Source organism: Ambystoma mexicanum, chromosome 12 (assembly GCF_040938575.1).
Source record: "Ambystoma mexicanum isolate Mex_15411 chromosome 12, UKY_AmexF1_1, whole genome shotgun sequence".
Lineage (NCBI taxonomy): Eukaryota > Metazoa > Chordata > Amphibia > Caudata > Ambystomatidae > Ambystoma > Ambystoma mexicanum.
The window spans coordinates 201,594,613-201,615,699 of record NC_090936.1 but is presented as its reverse complement, the minus strand read 5'-3'; positions in this window follow the sequence as shown (position 1 = coordinate 201,615,699).

Below are 21,087 nucleotides of genomic sequence, written 5' to 3'. Positions count from 1 at the left end.
GAAATTGACAAAAGGCATTACAAGGATACATAGTGGCAGAGTGGTCTCGTGTATGATCACACATTCTCGTAGGACTGTGTGTACAGAAAGGCAGTTTCTGCTGTAAGGAAGGCATGGTTCAATAGTCGACACAGACACAATAGATACAAGTTTCAAAAACCTTTATTTGGTATTGTGGTTGGGTTGGTACATTTCCTAACTGGCCCTAACTCTAGAATGGGAGGAATCTCAACCATTAAATAAATAACAAACAAGTCCAAGTCAGTCTAGTCAAAATTAAAAGGGGCCTTTACTAAAAAAAAAAGAATCTTGCCCTCTTTCTCAAAATGACAAATGTCTTAAGGGAATAAAAAAGGAAAATAGTGTCTCAAAAATAATGGCTAAATGACTTAAGTAATATTCCCTTCCCCACGGGGTCTAGAGAGTTTGTTAAAAAGGATAGGTGGTTGGCACATTTCTATCAGTCTTGCGCACTTTGGCTTAATGGTATAATTCAACAGTTCAGGCTTGTGCTTCAAGCTTCTGGTAGTTCAATCACTTCATAAGGCTTCGTCCGCCTTGTCGTAAATACACAGTTCTACTTTTGACCTTTACTTTCCCACAATTCAACATTGTCTTCTATCCATCGGGATTGAGCATGCCTGTCTTTTCGCATTCACTTTCTCCTTTTATCACAGTTCTGCACAGGCTTCCCTCTGCCGGGATCGAGCTTGTCTATTCACCTTTTCACTTTATCACACAGTTCTGCGCAGGCTTCCCTATGCCGGACACAAGCCTGTCTATTCACCTTTTCACTTTATCACACAGTTCTGCACAGGCTTCCCTCTCGTGGGCTCAAGCCAGTCTTTCTCTTCGTGGGGATTCCCTTCCCCACATTTTGTCTTAGGTGTCTTTTCACTGTCAAAGACTTTTGAAACTGCAAGAAATGTACGTAGACCTCTGCATGTCCACTTCAACCTCTCTTTTAACAATTCTACGATCCACAATCTTCCTCATCTTGCAACACCAATTCCTCTTGGTACTTGTAGTTTCTTGTTCTCTTTACTTTGCCCGCTTGGCCCCTTTCAAAATTCATATGCAACACCAATACTTCTTGGTATTTCTTTCTCTTTGCTTTGCCCACTTGCCCTCTTTTAAAGTTCATATACTTTTCCCACTTGGCATATTCAGAGTTCACATACTTGCTTTTCACTTATTCAGCTTTCTTTCAGTATCGCAGTTATTTTCTTGCCTTTGGTTCCTGTTATAATACACTTCAACTTAGAACATTTCACAGAGACTTACAAATTTAATTTGTGATTTTGCCTCGCAGGACCACTCTGTTACTTTGTATCCTTTCCTTTTACAATTCAGCAACTGTTCTTTCCATTGCTCGTTTTACCTGCACATGTATAGCCTTCAACTTTTGGTTAACAGTTACTTTTCGTTTTAACACAAAGCAGGCTTTTGTTGCCTTCGATAACTCACCCGTTGTTTTAATTGGTCTTCTTGCATCAATGCTCTTCAGGCAGTATTCTAGGGCGTTGCCAACACCTCCTTTGCTCCTCCCCAACTACACCGTTCACCCAGAAGGGTCACAGGCCGCTTCCAAGCACCTTGAAGGTTTCTCTCTTCCGCTCACTCGGTTTCAGTCTTGGAATGCTTACGACTTCCCAAAAGTGTGGAATTCTCGCCTGACTCTCTCTCGTTCTTTGCAACTGCCAATCAGCCCCTTGGCCTTCCAACTTCCATTGCCTGGTTCGCATCAGCCCCGAAAGGTGTTCCTTCTCGTACGTAAATTGCTCAGAGTGTGCCTGTGCGTGCCACCTCTTATTGTGACATGGAGTGTTAACAAGTGGCAGGTGTGTATAGATAGGATTACGTCCCTGAATTCCTGGCCTTATTACAAGGGCAGAGCCATTACAAGTCAGTATAGGTAATCTTTCTGGCTTCATTCCTCATCTTCCTCGGCTCAGTAGTGTCGTCAATGCAAAGTGGGGAGGATTTATGGGAGCTGTAGTTTCCCACAAAATTAGCCGGGATAGGGGCTAGATGGGTTGTGGAAAAAGAGGAATACCATGTCTCACCATCGGGTGCTTCACTCCCACTCCCTGTGGACCCCCTACCGAGGTGATCCTCCCTCACTTTTCCACCCCCACGGTCGGGATCCAAAAGTGATGGCCTTTCCCTGGCCCCCTGAGTACGGGATCCCCAGGGACTAGGTTGTGAAATACCCTCTGATTTTTCATACTGCAAAGGGGGGAGCTGTGCACAGCCACGAAAAATGAGCTAAATGGAGATCCTAAAAAGGGGGAGCTGTGCGATAAATGAAGTGGGAGCAAAATTCCTGAAAGTGATAGAAAAGTATTGACATTAAACAAAGTGGCTGCAGACACCCCAGAATAAGCAAAGAGTGTTGGAAAAGCATTGGGGCGGCAACCAGGTGGAAGATTGATCCAGGCTGGCTGCAGAGACGCAAGTGTAAGGAAAAAAAAGAGATCTCTATTAAGGACAAGGAACCTGGTTGCGTGACCTGTAATGGGTGAACTGTGTGGTCTGACAACTTCACCACGATCAGGGGACCCCAACTGAAAGCAAGGAGCTGCTTGATCTAATAAAATGGAAAAGCTAAAAGGACCTGGTTCAGAATGGGGAAAGGAGTCCTGAAAGAAGCCAAGTGAAATGTGATGTTAACAAGTAGAACTTTTATGAGTTGATCTTTTTGTGTTAAAGGAAATACAATTAAACCAGTTGAACAGAGGTAACCAGTGAGGGTCTAAGCTTGGGCGAGGGAAGCCTAAGAGACCCATTGAAGAAGTGTGAACTAGAGGGCTTCTGGATTCATGGAAAGGAGACCCAGAGAAGCCTAAGGAACTTGCCAGGAAAAGGTACAGTGAACTTATTTTGCCAAGTTAACTTTTTTCCAAGTGAACTTTGTGTCAAGTGACCTTTGTGCCTAGTGAACTTTTCTTTGCCAAGTGAAACCTGAGAGACTTGTGGAACATTATAAACCTGAGTGCCTTAAACATGGAGAAGGGAGCTGTAGAAAGGCTGAATTTACTTATTTAATTAATTAATATTTTCATTTATTTCAGCGCACGAGGCACCTGAGGCATCTAGGCGCTGGTTACAGGAAGTGCATAATACATTAGTGAAGTGCATGAATACGCAAATGGTTACAGACAGAGTTGGTGTGTGATTACAACCTAGCAAAGCCACGCCTCATGTTACGGGAGGCTACATCAAGTACATGGTACAAGTGTGTCCACATGCACAAAAGATCTTTAGTTGTACATGTGTTTGTTTGGCCAGTGTTGGAAGGAGGGAGGGTCTTCCCCCCCACTGTAGCCGATACCAAATGAGAAATAAACACTAAGAGAGTACATCCAGGGAGCAGGGGTGCAAATAACAGATATGATAAGGCATTGATAATGCACCTATACACAAGTGTTTCAAGGCGCGACAAGGCAAGGGAGGGGGAACAGAGGGAAGACAGACAACGATCACACTAGGCCAGGTGTCATTCAGTTTGCACAAATGCATTGGAAGGGGGAAATGGGAAAGTGCGTGTGGGGTACAGGCAGGGGACAGTGCAGAACATGGGATATTAGAATAAATATGCAATAAATAAAATACGGCCAGGAAGTGGCCAGTGCAGGGGTAAGTGCAAACATTGGGTACCATGGGCTGGTAGTGGGACTATACGGATACAGAAACAGTCCCCAAAGGCGGGGGTTGCCAGGAAGGCAGTGCAGGTGTGCAAACTGGCAGGCGAGGGGACCAGGACCCGAGATCAGAGGGTGCCAGGTAACCAGGGCAATTTCAGCCAGGAAGTCAGCAGGGGAGAGGAGGAGAAAAAGCAGAAGCAAATATAAAGGTTTTGAGGTGCTTCCGGAACCGGAGATGGTTCTCCTCAAGTTTCAGGGTGGCAGGGAAGCTGTTCCAGAGGGAGGCCCCAGCCGAAGAAACAGATCTAACACCAACTTGTTGCTTGGAGAAGCGACTGACCCTGAGGGAGTTGGAGGCAGATGAGCAAAGAGCTCGAGAAGGCAGGTATTTAGGAAGAGAGAGTTGAAGGCATTGCAGCCACAGGAGGCCTTGTGGACGATGCAGAGGGTTTTGAACTTAATCTTTGCAGCCACTGGGAGCCAGTAGAGAGATTTCAGTCCTGGAGAGATACGATCCCTGGGCTTGAGGCCAAGGACAAGTCTTGCAGTCCTGTTCTGGATAAGTTGCAGAGGGCGGAGAGTAGAAGCAGGCAGATTTAGAAAGAGGCTGTTGCAATAGTCCAGCTTAGAGAGAACCAGAGCTCTGGAGACAGTGAGCTTATGGTGGAAGGAGAGGAAGGGAAGAATACCTCTGAGGAGGTGCAGCTGGTAGTGTGACTTCTTAGAGACGTCAGAGATGTGAGGAGAGAAGGAGAGTGAGGAGTCAAAGATGACCCTTAGATTTTTGGCCTTAGAGGTGGGACCAGGGGGAGGGCCAAGAGAGGCCAGCCAGAGAGTGACAGGAAAGGAGGGAGAGGGTGTGCTGATGAGGAGAATCTCGGTCTTACTAGCATTAAGGCAGAGATCATTGACAGCACACCACTCCTGGATGGCGGACAGACTGTCAGAGATGATAGAGGGAGAAGAGATGGCTGAGAGTCGCCTGAAAATTAGCTGAGTGTCATCCGCATAGCACTGGAAGTTGGGCAGAGCACGGCAATGCGGTGGGCAAGAAGTGCCAAGTATAGGTTGAACAGCCAGGGAGAGAGGTTAGACCACTGGGGAACATCACAGGTAGAGAGAGAGATAGAGGAGAAGAAGGACCCAAGTTGATCCTGGGAGGGTCGATCAGAGAGGAAAGAAGTCAGCCATGCCAGGGCCTGACCCGTGATACCCAGGATATCACGGAGATGGTTGAGCAGGATGGCATGGTTGACTGTGTCAAAGGCAGAGGAGAGATCAAGTAAGAGATCAAGTAAGATGAGGACACAAGGGGTGTTGGAATCAAGGTTGGAGAGCAGGTCTTCAGGGATGTTCAGGAGAGCAGTTTCCGTGCTTCTGGCAGCTCTGAAGCCGGATGGTACGTGATCAGCTTCGTGCATGCATTACAAGCACTATGGTAGATACGGGTGCAAAGGCCATCTTGGCAAGCAACAGCCATTTTAGGAATAGGCCCCATCGCGGCAAACATCTTTTTGTGTGTTAGTATTAGACCCTCTTGCATGAATGCAAACATCACCCCCACCCCGGCTAGGTTTCACAGAGTCCACAAAATCCTCCCTTGTTCTAAGAAAGTTACAGGCCCCCGCGCCCGGGAAAGAATGCGCCCTGCAAAGCCCTCCTTCCCCCAACAATCCCCACATGAGAAATACAACTTTGCCATGCTTTCATCCATGACCCCCGCATGCCATGGCACCATCCAAACCCAGACCACCAACCGTAAAACTTTTACACCCCTTGATCGATCACTAAGATCAGAAGGCAAGGATATCACGCATTCAGAAATGGGTCATGTGATTTGTGCAGCGAGGTGCTGGGTAGAATTTAAATTATAGCCTAAAACTAAGGTGGCAGACCTTGGCAGTTGCTGATATTTCTGGGAGCAAGTGAAGCGTGTGAGTTAATGTGGCCTTGGCTCTCCCCCCAAGCCCATCCCTGTATCTGCCAGATGCTCATTACAGTGATAAAATAACACTGTGTTAGTAGCTGATTACTTGCTAGGCCACCTTCTCCTCGGATGATGAGCCCAAGAGCACCCACGTAGACAGAGATGAACAGATGAAGATGGACCAATGGCCTGGCATCCCATATGGAGCAAGCCCTATATGTGTAGAGTTTGTCCAGTTAGGTTTGTAGAATTGTGCCATATATGATTACATCATTAGTGGCGTTATTTACTGCACAGCTCTACAGAGTTCAGAAAGTTCGGCGGCAGCAGAGTTCTTTGCTGATGCATTTGTATTTTGGGAGAAATCAATATTTGTTATCCTTGCAAGTGTGTCTTGGGCCTTTTTCCCTAGCAGGCTGCATTTGTTCTGGTGTGAGTGTGCAGGAGCTTGCCTTCATCAGAGAGAGGGGCTGTGTGCACTGCATCATGAAGGGTTTTGTAGTGGGAATAGTGGAATATGCATGGGTGCAGCATCATTAAAACATTTTAAAGTGGGAATGCTGGTATATATTATGGGCGAGGCATCATGAAAGCGATGCATGTGGAAATGTTGGCATATATTTTGGGTTCAACAAAGGTAGCAGACGCCCCTCTCTCGGAAGAACAAGGCATGGTAACCTGTTCAGTGGTTGATAACCACATTGAGAGTTCACAGCCATCTGCTTTTTGCTCACTGTATCTTTCACAGATGGGAAATATCCATTTGCATATCAGTCTTTGTCCCACCCACATGGGCAGTCCAGCAACAAAATGCTATGGCAATTCCTCTCTGAACAAGAGTACCAACAGCAACCCCATACACGTGTTTCAGCCTTGTTGGGCATCATCAGTGAGGTGAAGCTGAGCCTCTCTAAGCACAGTGAGCAGGGAGTCCACCTCTGGTTGCCCCCAGGTAACCTAGGGTGACCAACCCCAAGTTCCTTCAAAGAATTCAACAAAGGTAGGAGGCGCCCCTTTCTCGGAAGAACAAGGCATGATAACCTGTTCAATGGTTGTTAAACACTTTGAGAGTTTGCAGCCATCTGCTTTTTGCTCACTGTACCTTTCACAGATGGGAAATAGCCATTTGCATATCATTCTTTGTCCCACCCACATATATTTTGGGTGTAGCATCATGAAAGGGCTTTTTTATATGGCAATTCACGATTATATTGTGGGGGCCACATTTTGAGGTGTGTTACAGTGGCAATTCTAGCTTTCATGTATTGTAGGTGACAGTGCAGAATCATTAAAGCATTTTACAAAGGCAATGTTGACATATAAAGTAGGCTCTGCATCATACAAATAATATTGTAGACACACACTCATGCATGTGCAACATTGGCAATGCTGGCTTGAATGTATTGTTATTGCAGCATCATGAAATCATTGTAAAGTGCCAATGCAGGCATACATTTAGGGTGCAGCATCTTGGAAAGCTTTTATGTAGCAATGCTGGCATATATTGTGGGTGCAGCATCATGAAAGATTTTTACAGTTGGAAGGCTGGTGTATATTGTGAACGCAGGATCATAAGTGTGTTACAGTAGCAATGATAACCTGTGTATGTTGTGGGCACAGGCTCAAGAAAGCTTTTTACATTTGCAATGTTGGCATATCTTGTGAGTGAAACATGAAAGTGTTTTACAGTTGGAACGCTGATTTTTATTGTGGAGGCAGGATCACGAGTGTGTTACACTGGCAATGCTAATTGTACATGTTGATGGCTCAGCATCATGAACTTATTTTACAATGCCAATGCAGCCATATAATGTGGGTGTAGTATTATCTAAGTGGTTTATTGTGGTAATGGTTGCATATATTGTGGGCACAGGCATCATGAAAGTGTTGTAAAATGCTCCCATGTATTGTTGGTGACATGGCATCCATTAGATTTTTTCAAGTGTTCCGCTACAGTGCCGACTGTAATTTGTGTAGCGTGTTTCTATATGTTTCTCATTGTTCTGCAAAATGCATCATTTCAGCAAAATCTATACATTATTTTTCTTTGCCTTTTCAGCTCCCCCAAGCATCTCACATTACTTGGGGATCCCTTACTACACTTGGTCGCTTGCACTAATTCGCAGGCACTATTAATGCCCCTCCACTGACAATGTCACAATGCATCACTGACTTTCAATCATGTATAATACCGCTGCCCTATGCGGAGGCCCCCCTCACATCACCAAAAACTGCATCCACCATTGAGGGAAACTCTAAGCCTCAACAATCAGATTATTTTAGTGCAATCCACATTTTTTAGACTGACAACTCCCTTACATGCACAACAACATGGTGGTTGCAGATCTGGTTAGGTCAGCACCACTATGCGTAAGCTTAGCTCCAGAGCTTCTGACAAAAGCTACACACAGTAGTAGATAAACATGTCCAGGACACATGTTCTTGTCCACTGTGTAGCTCTTAGGAACCTAAATTAGCAAACCCCATACATGTCTGACGGGATTTAAAAAGCATGAAAACAAGCTTCCATCTGAAATGTCAAAGTGGAACAAGAAATGTTAGCTGTAACACATGCCACAGCACCACCTAGTAGCCGTCACTGGAAGTTCACCTCCAGTTCAGTGCCACTGAACAATTCATTGTGGGTATGCAAGTTAAATAAAATATATCCCTAATAAGTGTGCAATATGTATGCATCCCTGAGAGCTGTATGTCTTGGGTTGATAAAGCTATCTATGAAATAGTGCTGCCCTAGAAGTAAATGCAAATACCCACAATGCATTGCTCGTGGCTCTGAACTGGAGGAGAACTTCCAGTGATGGACACTAGGAATCTAAATTAATATTTGCCTATTTTCAGCAATGATTGCACTACGTGTGTCTGAACACTCAGGACATTACAAAACGGTTCTACTATTTAGGGGAGCTAGTTGCATTGCAAAGAAATGCATCCGTCACTTTTAAAATAACCTTTGTTTTCTTGAGAGGGGGATTATTTAAATGGATTGCTCTCGCTGGTATCAGTGAGCAACTGTTCTGCTGACACAGGAAATGAGGAGCTATTAGTGCTCTGGTGGAGAAGTCAAGCCGAAACAAAATGAAGGAACACCAACAGCTGCTTGGCAGAAATGTGCAGTTTCTTCAGTGTGGAAATGACTAGACAGAGTTTCACGAGGCGCTGCAAATTCACCAGAAAGTACCACAATTAGAGCGAAGCATGCAACACGTCAGACTGGTATGTCTGTTCTTTGCACTAATGGTATGTGAAAAAAGCAACACTTTATGCTGCTTAGTATCTCGTGCTATGTCTAAAGCAGTCCTAAAAATAAGGGATCAATTTCGGTAGGTTTTAATTTTCAGTATTCTGTAGAAATTAGAAGTAGACCTATATGGAATCCTCTGAATTGAAGTAAACTGCTTGACCTACATTGTGGGCCTAACCATCACAGTGTTTCTCACAGTCCCAGTACCCTTCTTCGACAATCATGCCTGCAGGTTTACGGCGCGGTACATGTAAATAAATAAATGGGTACTGTGGTCCTTCCGATACTTATCACCCGGGTCTTCCTGTCAGCTGTGCTAGGAGCTGGTTGGAAGATGATTGGACTTGGTTTTATTTTAACTGCTGTTCTGTTTCAGTGTGGGCCCCTGCACTTTCTCCTGGTGACCCACTGGTCTGCAGCCATGGCTAGCAGTTTGGGGTTGCTTATCTCGTAGTCAGCGTCAATGACACTAATCCGGGAGACATGTATTGGAAATGTGTTTCCCCGATGATGAGGCTAAAAAGCCTGTCATAAGAACCCACCCACTGAAACTCCTTGTTTCTGCAGTTACATTGGATTACCAACTCACATTCTCTATTTCTTCTGGGAATCCCCAAAACGTCTCAAATTCTGACCCATAGATTTTCTAAACTTTGCCATTTTCTCTCACAACTTGTCTGCTTTCAGGGAATTCAGGGCACTTTCAGAAACGGTCTTAATATCCTTCATCATTCCAGTTTGTAGCTGTCCTGCACTAAGACTCTTTATTCACAGCAATGCATGTCGCTTCAGGTCCATCACTGGAGCCCCACCATTGCCATCAGATGTTAACGTGACAATAAGACCTTGAGGGAGGGCAGTTACAGGTATTCTCAGCCTACACCAGAATGATGGGCCTGAGTCGAAGGATAAGGGGCATTGGGCCTCATTACAATAGTAGTAATCCAGAAAGAAGGGTTCCGGTAATCCTCCCGGCACCCTTGTTTCCGGACCGCCACATTCCGAGTCTGCCTGCCAGAGCAGCTGTGCACAGCGGCCAAGGTAGGCACGCCGGTCACGGAAGCACTGGCACCGTTAGCAATGGTGCCAGTGCTTACGTGTCCGCATGGGTGTTGCTAGGTCTGTAAACGATCTGGGGCTACGCTAATGTTGGTACTGTCAGAACTCTGGGCTAGCTAGCCTTTTTGGTTGTAGCCTCTGAGCTTCTATCCGGGGCTACAACAAAAAGACCCGGGGCTATAGCCCCCAGTCCACCCTAGCAACGCCTCTGCGTGTCCCCACTCCCATGGGAATAAGGACTTACATTTTACCGGCGCCTAACTTTCCGGGCCACCAGGGTTGTAATCAGCCAGTGGCACCGGGAAGTCAAGTGCCGGTAAATATTTACGGGTCTAGTTGCAACCTAGGGGTAGCACCGGCACGGTTCCCGTGGGACCCGTAATGAGGCCCATTGCCTCATTCCGAGTATGGCAGTCTGGAAATAAGGGGGCTGGTCGCACCGTACCAGCACCCTTTTCGGACCGCCACACTCCAAATCTGCCTTCCTGGGCCGTTGCGCAGGGCAGATCTGACCTGCCGGGCGCAATGGCCCCGGTAGGCGGAGATGTCATGGAAGCACCGGCACCATTAGCAACGGAACAGGTGCTTCGGTGTCCCCATTCCCATAGAGTCCTATCAGACTCCATGGGAATGGGGACTTACACTTTCTGCTGCCTGATATCCCAGGCTCCTTGGACTTGTAATGTCCCAGTGGCACTCGGATATCAGGGAGTGGAAACCATGTTATAAGTTTGGCGGCAGCCCACTAGTAGCACCGGGGGATTACCGCCAAACTTGTAAATTACCTCAGATTACAGCTTTTTGACCCAGGGCTGTGATTTCATTATAATATAGCAACATCATAGAAACAAGTTTAAAACATAAGATAACAGTTGAAGATGGTGCATCGGACCCTGGAGTGAGCATTGTCAAGGTACAATGCTGGCTATTGATAAACGACGAGGAGGGAGGGGTGGCCTCCCAGCCAATGAGGAGGCTCAGAACTGGGTCTATACCACACTGTACAGATCCCGCTTCGAACATACTCAGAGCGGGAGGTTGCCATTTTCCCTCGCCGGGAATCAGGTAAGTGTGCTCTCCCCTGCGTCCCCTTGCCCCTGCCCCCACCCCACCTACCTTGTACTTCCTTCTCCCTCGTCTACACGGGACATAGTTGTGTTCCCGGCCCAATTTAGACTTGAGAACGGCTGCCATGGAAAGGGAGAAGGGACTCAGGAGGGTAGCTCCGGGGCTACGCGCTCACCTTGGAAGCAAGACGATGCAGAGCAACACATGTTCGATCCCCGGGTCCGCACTTAGAAACCTATGGGTACTAAGCATGTTATAAATAATCAATTACAATTACTAGGTGTAGTTCCCTTCCCCGATCCATGGCAGCCATCTTTTTTTTGTAGTTTTTCTTGAGTTGAGAAACGGTTAGCACACCGTTTCTCAACTCGAGAAAAATTAACTTTTCGTACCCCAGTACACCATAACAGGGTTCTAACAGCAAAATATATATATATATTGCAGTGGGCTGTACCAGTCAGGTAATGCCCCAGGGCTAACGTTAGAGAACTTGCATCACTCTGGCTTGCAAATGATGCCCCTGGACATTACCTGACTGCTAATGCCCCCCTGCTCAGGTTATATTGCTTAAATGGAGAGACACTCATTATCATGTGGAACATTCGATAGCAGTTGCAGACTAAGGCCCACTGCTGACCCATTGTGTAAAACAGCCCATCAACATTTCACTGTTATAATTACGTAATAGACTTTACCGTCCCAGGTAATAACCCCAAGCAAAGCAAGGGCTTTAACGGGAGACCGGGCATTACCTGTCTTGGTAAAGTCCCCCTGCCCAGAGGCGTTTATATTTCTCAACTTGAAGAAAAAATACAAACCAAGATGGCTGTCATGGACTACTGAGAGGGGAACTATATATAGTCCCTTCTCACTTTCCTTGTTGGCCATTGCAGCGAAGAAGTGTTCCCAGCAACACCAGGGGTGAAGGGAGACCCAGGTAAGTGGAGCAGGGGTGGATGAAGTATATGGATATTGGGGTTGGGAGGTGGGGGAAAGGAGGGGACTGGGAGTGCAGCACACTCGTACCTGCTGTCCTGACAGGCAAATGGCAGCCGCATGCTTCTGTAGGGCTTTTCCATGACCAAGATGCTGTTCAGAGCATTCTGATTGGCTGGGAGGCCGCCACGCCCCCGCCAGGATGCCAATATGAAATAACAAAGTAAGTTTTATGAATGGACAATCACATGAGCGTATCTTCATAAAAATGATAGGGCCCAAAGAAATATGCTACCAATAGTAGCCCAAAAGGGTGCTGAAGGCAAGAACCTTTTCTCTTTCCATGGCAACATGGGCATGATGGAGGAGGATGGCTAAGCAAAGTGGTAGAGTGAAGAGGTAGACAGCACTACAGGAAAGTAAGGGCCTAAGGGCCTTAGGGGAGGAGTGTCAGGATGTCTTCTGGGGTTGGGATAGTGGAGGGAAGAGTGAGGGACACAGTCAGCCATCCGAGTCATAGGGCCTCACCACGAGTTTGGCCTGAGCCCTAAAATGCGGTGGTAACTGTATTACTGCTGCATTTAAGGACTGGCCAAATCACGAGATGGGTGGAAAATGACAATTTTTAGGCTGTTTTTGGTGTTATTACCGCTGGCGCAATTACAGCCAGTGCTAATAGCGCTCCCAACCCCATTGGGTCCTAGGGACCTAATGGGCAACGGGCAATTACCACACCCCTGCAACTCGAGATATGGCGCACATTGCGCCGGACCGAGTTGCAGTAGCGCTATTATCGTTGGGCGGTATCCCAGCGGTATTACCGCTGGCATACCGCCCAACTCGTGATGAGGCCCATCCATTTATTATATCCGAAAATAATGACTCCAAACCTTGTACTCTGATTGTCAGAGATATCCAATCAGGAAGCAAATTAGAATTCTTCCAGTCCTTTGCTTGTGGCAGGGAGACACCTACCTAAAGCTAGGCAAACAAGATTCCTTAAGATATCCTTGGCTCATATATTGAGCCAAGGATATCTGCGGTTGAGCAGACACGTCTATCTTCAGAAGGGGAGTGCGTTTGACAGGAGTACACAGTAACACACAATTGCTTTGAATAATTTAATGTTTTGGCAGAGGTATTATGGTAAACGATTCTGGTTCAGGTTACAAGAATGTGACGTGGTTTCAGAAAGTCCCAAGATGGTGTGACAAGGACAGTTTTCTAGCCTTGTCAAGCAGGGCATGGGGAGACCCACCACAAAGCCATCCAGAGCCCACCCTCGCCCTCAGGAAAAAGACGAATAGGGTCGGCCCAGCGGTTAACCCTTCCCTCTCTGCATGCCTGCAAGTCCTTTCCTATGTTTTGTAGAGACGATGAACCGGATGAGTAACCGAATGCCGAACCCCAACGAGCACCCCATGTCTGCAGCAAACCAACAGAGACTGAAACACCTGCGAAGGCTAACAACCCTCCTGGAAGCGAGGGAGCGGACATCCCACACTAGCAATCCAGATACTCAACATGCGAAAGAGTGGAGCCGCAGGACATTCGTGACCCCCACTCATGGAGCAGTTTGTCATAATGCACTGATTGGGTGCGCAACCTCATTTCCTTGGATTCCCTAGACTACCAGGGACACATTATGGGAGCTGAAACGCTGCTACCCTAAAACCCTACCTTCAGGGGCCCAGAGTACCAAACCCCACCCAGCTGCAAACAGGGATACTCCCCACGAGGACCGCAATGGATGCCCCGATGCCTGAACAACTGGAAGAAGTGGGCAGCGCTTAGACCTTATTAAAGACTTCCCTTTGCACATACACCTACCAGGAGGGGAAGATAGAACGGGATTGGCAAGGGAAAGCCAACCAATCAGGGTAGAGGGAGGGACATTTAAGCAGGAGACAGAAAACAGGAAGTATGGTTTTTCCGGGTGAGGTCAGAGGAGGAGAAGCCGGCAGACAAAGAGACCAACACGAGAAAGGAGGAAGCGGAGAGGTGTGGAGGCTATTTTTTGAAAAGGAGAGGCATTGCCTTAGTGAGGGTAAGATTACTGCTGTGTGGGCGTGTGGTGAGTGTGTAGAAAGGCGAGTGTAATCAGTGAATGTGAAGCGGCTAGTAGAGTGGAAAGGAGGGTGCTTGAGCAATTTGGAGGGGAGAGTGTACTAGTGGGAGGAGGAGTATAGTAGGGGAAGACGGAGTGTAGGAGTGGGAGGTGGAGTGTAGTAGTAGAAGGAGCGTGTAGAAGTGGGAGGAGGAAGATAAGTAGTGAAGTGGAGTGGATGGATAATATCTATGGTTAGAGGTGAGAATTACGAGGAGTGAAACATCAGAGAGGAAGAAGAGTGAGGGGTGGAGTAAGGAGGAGGTGGAGAGACAAAAAGAGAAGAAGGGAAAGAAAATCATGGGTGCGAGTGGGTGAACCCGAGTCCACCTGAGTAAGTGCAAGGCACTTCTCAACTTCCCTGGGAAACTAAGAACTTGCTAGAGCAGGGATAGCTAGGAAACCCCTGGGGGAATTTACAGAACCAGCACTTAGAGAGACACACCGAGCCAAAGGTAGCTATTAGACAGTAGGGGCTACCAGTCAGTAGCACTATACAGGGTTATGGACTCCTGGTCTAGGGAGGGATGCCCAATGGAGAGAATAGAGAGAGGGAGGGAGTGCCCTAGGGCCCATAAACATATGGAATTAAGACCCTTGAACTTTGAATCTCAGAGTGATTTTGTGCCATCGGTGGCAACAGTACTTTAACCACTTTCAATGAGTTAATGTTCTCCACTAGGCTGGCACTTTTAACATCACTATTCATTACTCCTTCGTCATTTTTCAGTTTTTTGCCGTTGTCACTAACACAAAATAGTATTTCCCCATCAGTTGCCCCATGCCAACAACTGTGAAATATTTGGCACAAATATTTTATAGCCGAAATCGAAACACAAGACAGATTCTGGGTGTGTCCGATGAGCAGCCTTGCACTCTTTAAAATCACGTTCCGTGTTGTAACGTGTAACCAAATCGCCGCTTTTAGATCATGAGATGACACCGTTGCAATGGAAGAAAGGACCACTTCATTATGCAAGTGTAATAGGGCCTGTTTCCAGGCCCTGGCAGTGGAGGGGGTGGAGACCCCACCCGATCCCCTCTTAGGGTACCAGGGTGCTGGATGGCAGGCCCTCTCCCCAAGCCCACCTTACCTGCTAACCGGGAAGCTAGAGCCATGATGGATGTGGCCGCGCTGGCATCTGGGAGCAGTTGGAGGAAGGAGGGTGGAGATACAGGAGGCAGCAAGCGGAGGCCTGACCCACTGTGCAGCTGCTGCGGCACCGATGAGGGGCAGAGGAGGACGAAGTTCTTGGTGGGGCAGCAGATGGAGGCCCTGAGAGGCCAGAGGAGGCCCCGTTTCACTGGTAGGCCACGATATGAAACAGCCCCACTAAATCACCAGTTTTTTTTTTATTTATTAAGAAAGGAGGCCTACAGGAAGTCCATAACAACTGGGGACAACCGTCCCCTGTGGACTGTCAGGCTTTCTGTCCCTTCAACGTTGCAAGCCGTGATCATCCCCCACCCACGCCCCTCCAATATAGTTTAAGTGGAATGGCTAGGGACAGGAAACAAATCCTGGGCGAGGGAGGGGAATTTAAGGAGGATATAGTAAAGGGAGGCTGGTGGGCTACAAGAGTCAGGTCAGAGGTGAAGGAGGACCAGAAGACCCGCAGGAGGATGGAGAGGAGTAGTGTGCAGTGATTGGAGAGAGGGGTACTGCAGAGTGGATGTGCGTGAGAGGAGAGAGTGGAGTAGAAGTAGTAGGGGGAAGTAGTGGTAGAAGTGTAGAGGTAGTAATATTAGTGAGAGGAGTGGGAGCTAGAAGCAGTGAGTGGTGGTAGTAGTGCGAGGTAGTGGTAGCAGAGAGAGAAATGGGAGTAGAGTGGCAGTAGTGGTGAAATCAAGTAGTAGTAAGAGGGAGAGGTAAGCGTGGAAGAGAAGGGACAGTAGCAGAGAGGCAGCAGCAGTGGTAGAAGTGGTGAGCCAGTAGTAGTAGAACTGGGGAGGTGGTAGCAGTGGAACAGTGCAGTGGTGGTGTTAGCAAAGAACTAGTAGCGGAGAAGAGAAATGGTCATGGAGCTGAAGAGGAGAAACAGCAGTGAGGAAAGGAGGGTAGTTGTAGTGAGTGGAGGAGTGGCAGGTTGGGAGGTAGTCATAGTAGTGAGTGGTTAGAGAGAGGAGGAAGGTAAGAGGAAGAAGGAAGTAACATGTAAGGGTGTCCAACGGAAGGCAGAATGGAAGATTGGAGGGGCAGAATGTGAAATAAACGAGGAGGCAAGAAAAGGAGGAATAGTAGAAGGGCGAGGGGAGACTGTGCGTGACTGGCAGATCATTCCAACAGGGCGAGTGCACAGCACTTTTCCCCAACTGCCCATAGAAACTGCCAGGGCTAGGGGAGGGATAGTTAGAAGGCCGCTAGGGAGCTAGCTAGCGGGCGGATCGAAGCCTTGGCCCTAGGAGAAACACAGTAAGGGTTATCATGCCTTAGCACTAACTGGGATTATGGGCACCTTGGCTAGGATGGTGGCAGCCCATGGGAGACGAGAGAGAGAGGGATGTCCCTAGCACCAAATACTGAAAAGTCCCCTTGAATAACTTAAAATACCAGATTTATGCCCAAGCCTACCTCTGCATAATTTCCAATAAAAACCTTTTAACCATCCTAAGGTGTCATAGGTGTTCTTTGTTGACGCCTCAGCACACAAGACATCTCTGTGTCTTCACTACTATGGACCACTCCAACCCAATTCTTAGGCTATCCGCAGTAGGTCATGTGGTGCCTGTTGCTAATCAATAGTTGACCTTCTTCAAAGGAAGGACATAGCAGGTTAAAGAGGGTCCCATCCTTTTAGAAGAAGAATCAATAATATTTATGTTATTTAAGGGTCCCTGTTGTTCCCTTTGATATGTTACATCCACTTTGGTGGGTCAGATGAAGGAAGCAGACGCTGATAAGTCATTTTACCATGAGGTTTATTAAAGGAAAGGAACAAGACCTAAGTGGGTTCTATTATTCTCCTCTTGATTCTCACTACAGAGATTAGTTCTTCTCTCCTTCCATGTTAAGGTTATCCAACATTTATAACTATCTCCTTCTGTTTTACTTTCTTGGACTTTACTGATACAAGACTGAGTATTCCAGTATTGATTCTCATTCACTTCTTGAGGTTTCACTATTTGGATTTCTTTATCTTGACTGGGACAAGTAAGATTGGTCTTATAACGATTCTCATTTACTCCTCTGGGTTTAAGTATCAAAATCTATTTACTTTGACTGGGACGAGTATGATTGGTCGCTTAATGATTCTTCGTTCCCCTCCCGGGTCTCGCGTTCTCCCTGTTACCTGGGGCTCCTAGGGATAACGTCACCGGGGTCTCGAGCTGTTTGGGGTCAGTTCTTTGTACCATCAGTGCTACTTCAATGCTTCTTCTTTCATGCCATTGTTGAGGATGGTTGTTTGGTACTTCCTGTAGCGTTAGGTTCCGTGCCTCCATCTGCAGAGTAGTTTTGGCATTGTTTGGGGGACTCCTGGTCCACGAGTCTGTTGGGGTCATGCCACCAACGATTTCTCTCGCCCTTCTCCAGGTAAGAAGCTGTGCGTCTGATTCAGCTTCACCTTCCTTTCTGGTCAGCGGCTTTGTGTTTGTTTCTGGTCAGCGGGCATGTGTGCGGCACCATTCCTGACAACAGGACACCACATAGAGTGAGTCAGGCTGCAGCGGTAAGGTACCGTGCTCAGTGCCCCTGCAGACAGAAGAATAATATGTATAATTCCTTTACAGACCCACACTGCTGCCCGGGCTCACTGCCCAGCGCCACCCCTGTGGCAGGGGAGCACAGCCTCATCACAGCTACCGCCCAGAACTAAGTAGCACTCGCCATGAAAGGAAGGGAGCACAGCGTTACTGATACTGGGCCGGCCCCAGTCACAGGTCAGCCAGCTCTGAATCCCCAAGCCGGTCAGCATATGCGCTCCTGAATAATAGACTTAACTAGGGCTCCCTCATTGCTGTAATTTGTGCTGGACCGCTGTGGGCATCCACACCTGGGTAGGAAGAACTTTGGGGACCCTCCATTCTGCTGCTGCCATGAGATAATCCACTTCCTAACACAAGAGCACTTGAAAAGGTCACCTGAGGCAAAGTGGACTATAAGTCAGCCATAGCAAGTATGCCTTCCAAATAAGGATTGAGTACATATTTTTAAATTATAAAGTGCTCTTTATAAGGACTATATATATTTTAAAAGACTCGTATTTACCTTTTTTTTAGATGCATCTGCTTAGGAATAAGGACTGTGTATAGTCTGTAGTAAGAATGTACCCATACCCATTGTTTTAATCAAATAAAAAACTGCTGGTGTAGTGGGACTGATTCATGCCATAAATCTAACCTCAGATCACTAAAGGACCGACACTAGCATTCCTTTGTTCGCCTGTGCGACACACCCAGGGTAACTCCAGAACTCGGGTAAGGGGGGCATTGGAGACAGGTAAGAGGCAGGATTTATTTATTTATTTACATTTATAGAAGCGCTCACACTGCCCGTGGCATCAAGACGCTGTTACAAAAATATGTCTTAGTTTCAGCAGTGAGGAGGGCAGTTGGTTACATTGGCCCGCACACATGAGATCATACAAGATGCATTGTTAGGCAGCAGGTTACATTGGAGCGGTGGACGATATACAACATACAGAAGTCTTTTTAGATAAATAGCCTGGTTTTGACAGCCTTGCGGAAGGCAAGGTGAGAGGTTTCATTTCTGATGGATTGTGTATCAAGAAGCCAGAAGAGTGTTTTGCTGCACCCACCTACACCTGTCTCCAGACTAAGTGTGAGTAGAACCATCCCCCTGCCACACATGTGACATAGACCAACTTCTTGAGTGGATCTTCCAATTACACGTAATAAAACCTAATCCGGCTTCCAGTGCCCATCTGATCATGGTACTCAGGCAATAAAGCACACCTTCATTAAGGACATTTCAAGTATTTACTGCGAGTACCTGCACCCTGGGCAGAGACTAATTTTGTGGCTGCAAAACGTTATGGGCTGTTGTATGCGTGCCAACCAATTATATTCCTTACTACGCTACTTCCTAAAACATGTCTGCATTAGCTGTTTCATTTTCCTAACTATGGCTGTCATTTTGCTCTACTTGTGGCTCATGTTTGTCTAGGGTTTATCAGAAATAAATTACACCCAGCTTAGACATCTCTCGTGCTTTCAAAAGGGCTTTCGTCAAACCTCTCCTCTAAAAACCTTTCCATTTACCCAAATAACCCAGCAAATTACCAACCAATCCCCACCACACTTTTCATCACTAAACATCTTAAGAAATGAATATATCAACAGCTATGGGAATTTATCGAAAACTGCCTCCTTCACAAATCACAACACCGATTCAGGCAAATCAGAAGCATAAAATCCACCCTGAGTTCGATGAGGGGCATCATAAAAACAACTTAGACACTAACACACTATGGGCACAAATCCTTCTAGACAATTCTGTTTCGTTCAGTACTATCAGCCATGAGATATTACTGAAAAGACTAGAAGACATTGGAGTAGAAGGAAATGCACTGCTCTGGCTTGTTTAATTTCTAACAGAGTCGATTGAGAAAAATCACAAAGCCCTTTTCAAGTCACTTTTTCGTAAGTTTACCTGTGGACGACCAAAGGATCCAGTCTCTTGCCTCCATTCTTAAGCATACATATCGCATCATTACTAGAAACGTATATTCTTCAACTATATAGGTCTCACACAAATCATTTATAATCTCATTACCTACTCCGCGATGAACACACCAGACCTCAACACGTATCTTGCACACATGGGCTCTTAGATGATTATAAACAGATTTAAACTCAGTCCAACTAAAGCCGAGCTTATGATCTGCAGGTGGACACGACCAAACCCTACACCAATCTCCTGCCGTGAGGCATTTGGCATCTCCAGCCCACAACAGCTGTCAGAATTCTCTGAATAATGATGGATGGTGATCTGCCACTGGAAGCACAGGCTAGAGCCATCGTAAGAATCTTCTTTCACACAGCTCTGTACTTATTGACGGACGTAGGCCCATGGAAGTTAATACACTTGTACTCTCAAGACTGTGTTGCACCAACTCACATGATCCTGCCTCCATTGACTACAAAGAGTCAAAAATGTGGCAGCTAAACTGAAAAGATATGAACAAACCAGAACAACCCTATGCACATTCTATTGGATCCTGTTCAAACAGAGAATTCACTCCAAAATGCTACGCATCGGCGAACGCGCCTTCCATGGCAGGGGCTCTGAATCCATCATAAGGAAATTCACCCATTGCCAACTACTGAAAACTCTTTGATGCTGTAACCATGCCTTATGAGCTTCCGGGATGGGTGTGGCAGCTTATCAGGTTGCTTGGAACGCAGGCTAAATTGCACAATGAAAGGGTATCCCTACATATTAGACACCGATTTGAGGAAACATATAGAAGATCAACCTAGTATCACCTACAGAAAAGCTAAAAATCTAAAACAGATATTTTACCCTTCGCACTTTGTACGTGAACCAATACAGACAGGGAGACAAATAATGTGGTCAAAACAAAAACTTAAGGGCAACTATAAATGCAGCACATTTAACTTCTGTAAATTCTCGGAAAATGGAAAAAAGAGCATATCCCTACCAAATGGGAAGGAACATGAAATCAATGATTTCATAAATTGCAACTCAAAATATGTGATCTACGTCATTGTATGCATCTGTAAAAAACTGTATGTTGGTAGTACAATCAGAGCACTCAAAATAAGGATATCGGAACATTTAAGAACAATTAAAAACTGTGACATAAGATATCCTCTAGGCAAACATGTTGTAATGGAACACAATCAGGACAGTTTGGAAGGCATAAGATATTTTGGACTGAAACTTGTAAAATCACCACCAAGGGGTGGAAATAGAGAAAGAATTCTACGCCAGAGAGAAGCGTTCTGGATCTGCAACTTGGACTGCTGCCACAGTGGTGTAAATTTTGATTCTGAATTAGGACATTTTTTATAATTCATGTGTATATGCTCAATATGATTTGGCAAACATTGGGATGTCATATGTTATGTGGATTTAATTAGCATATCTTTAATGTAA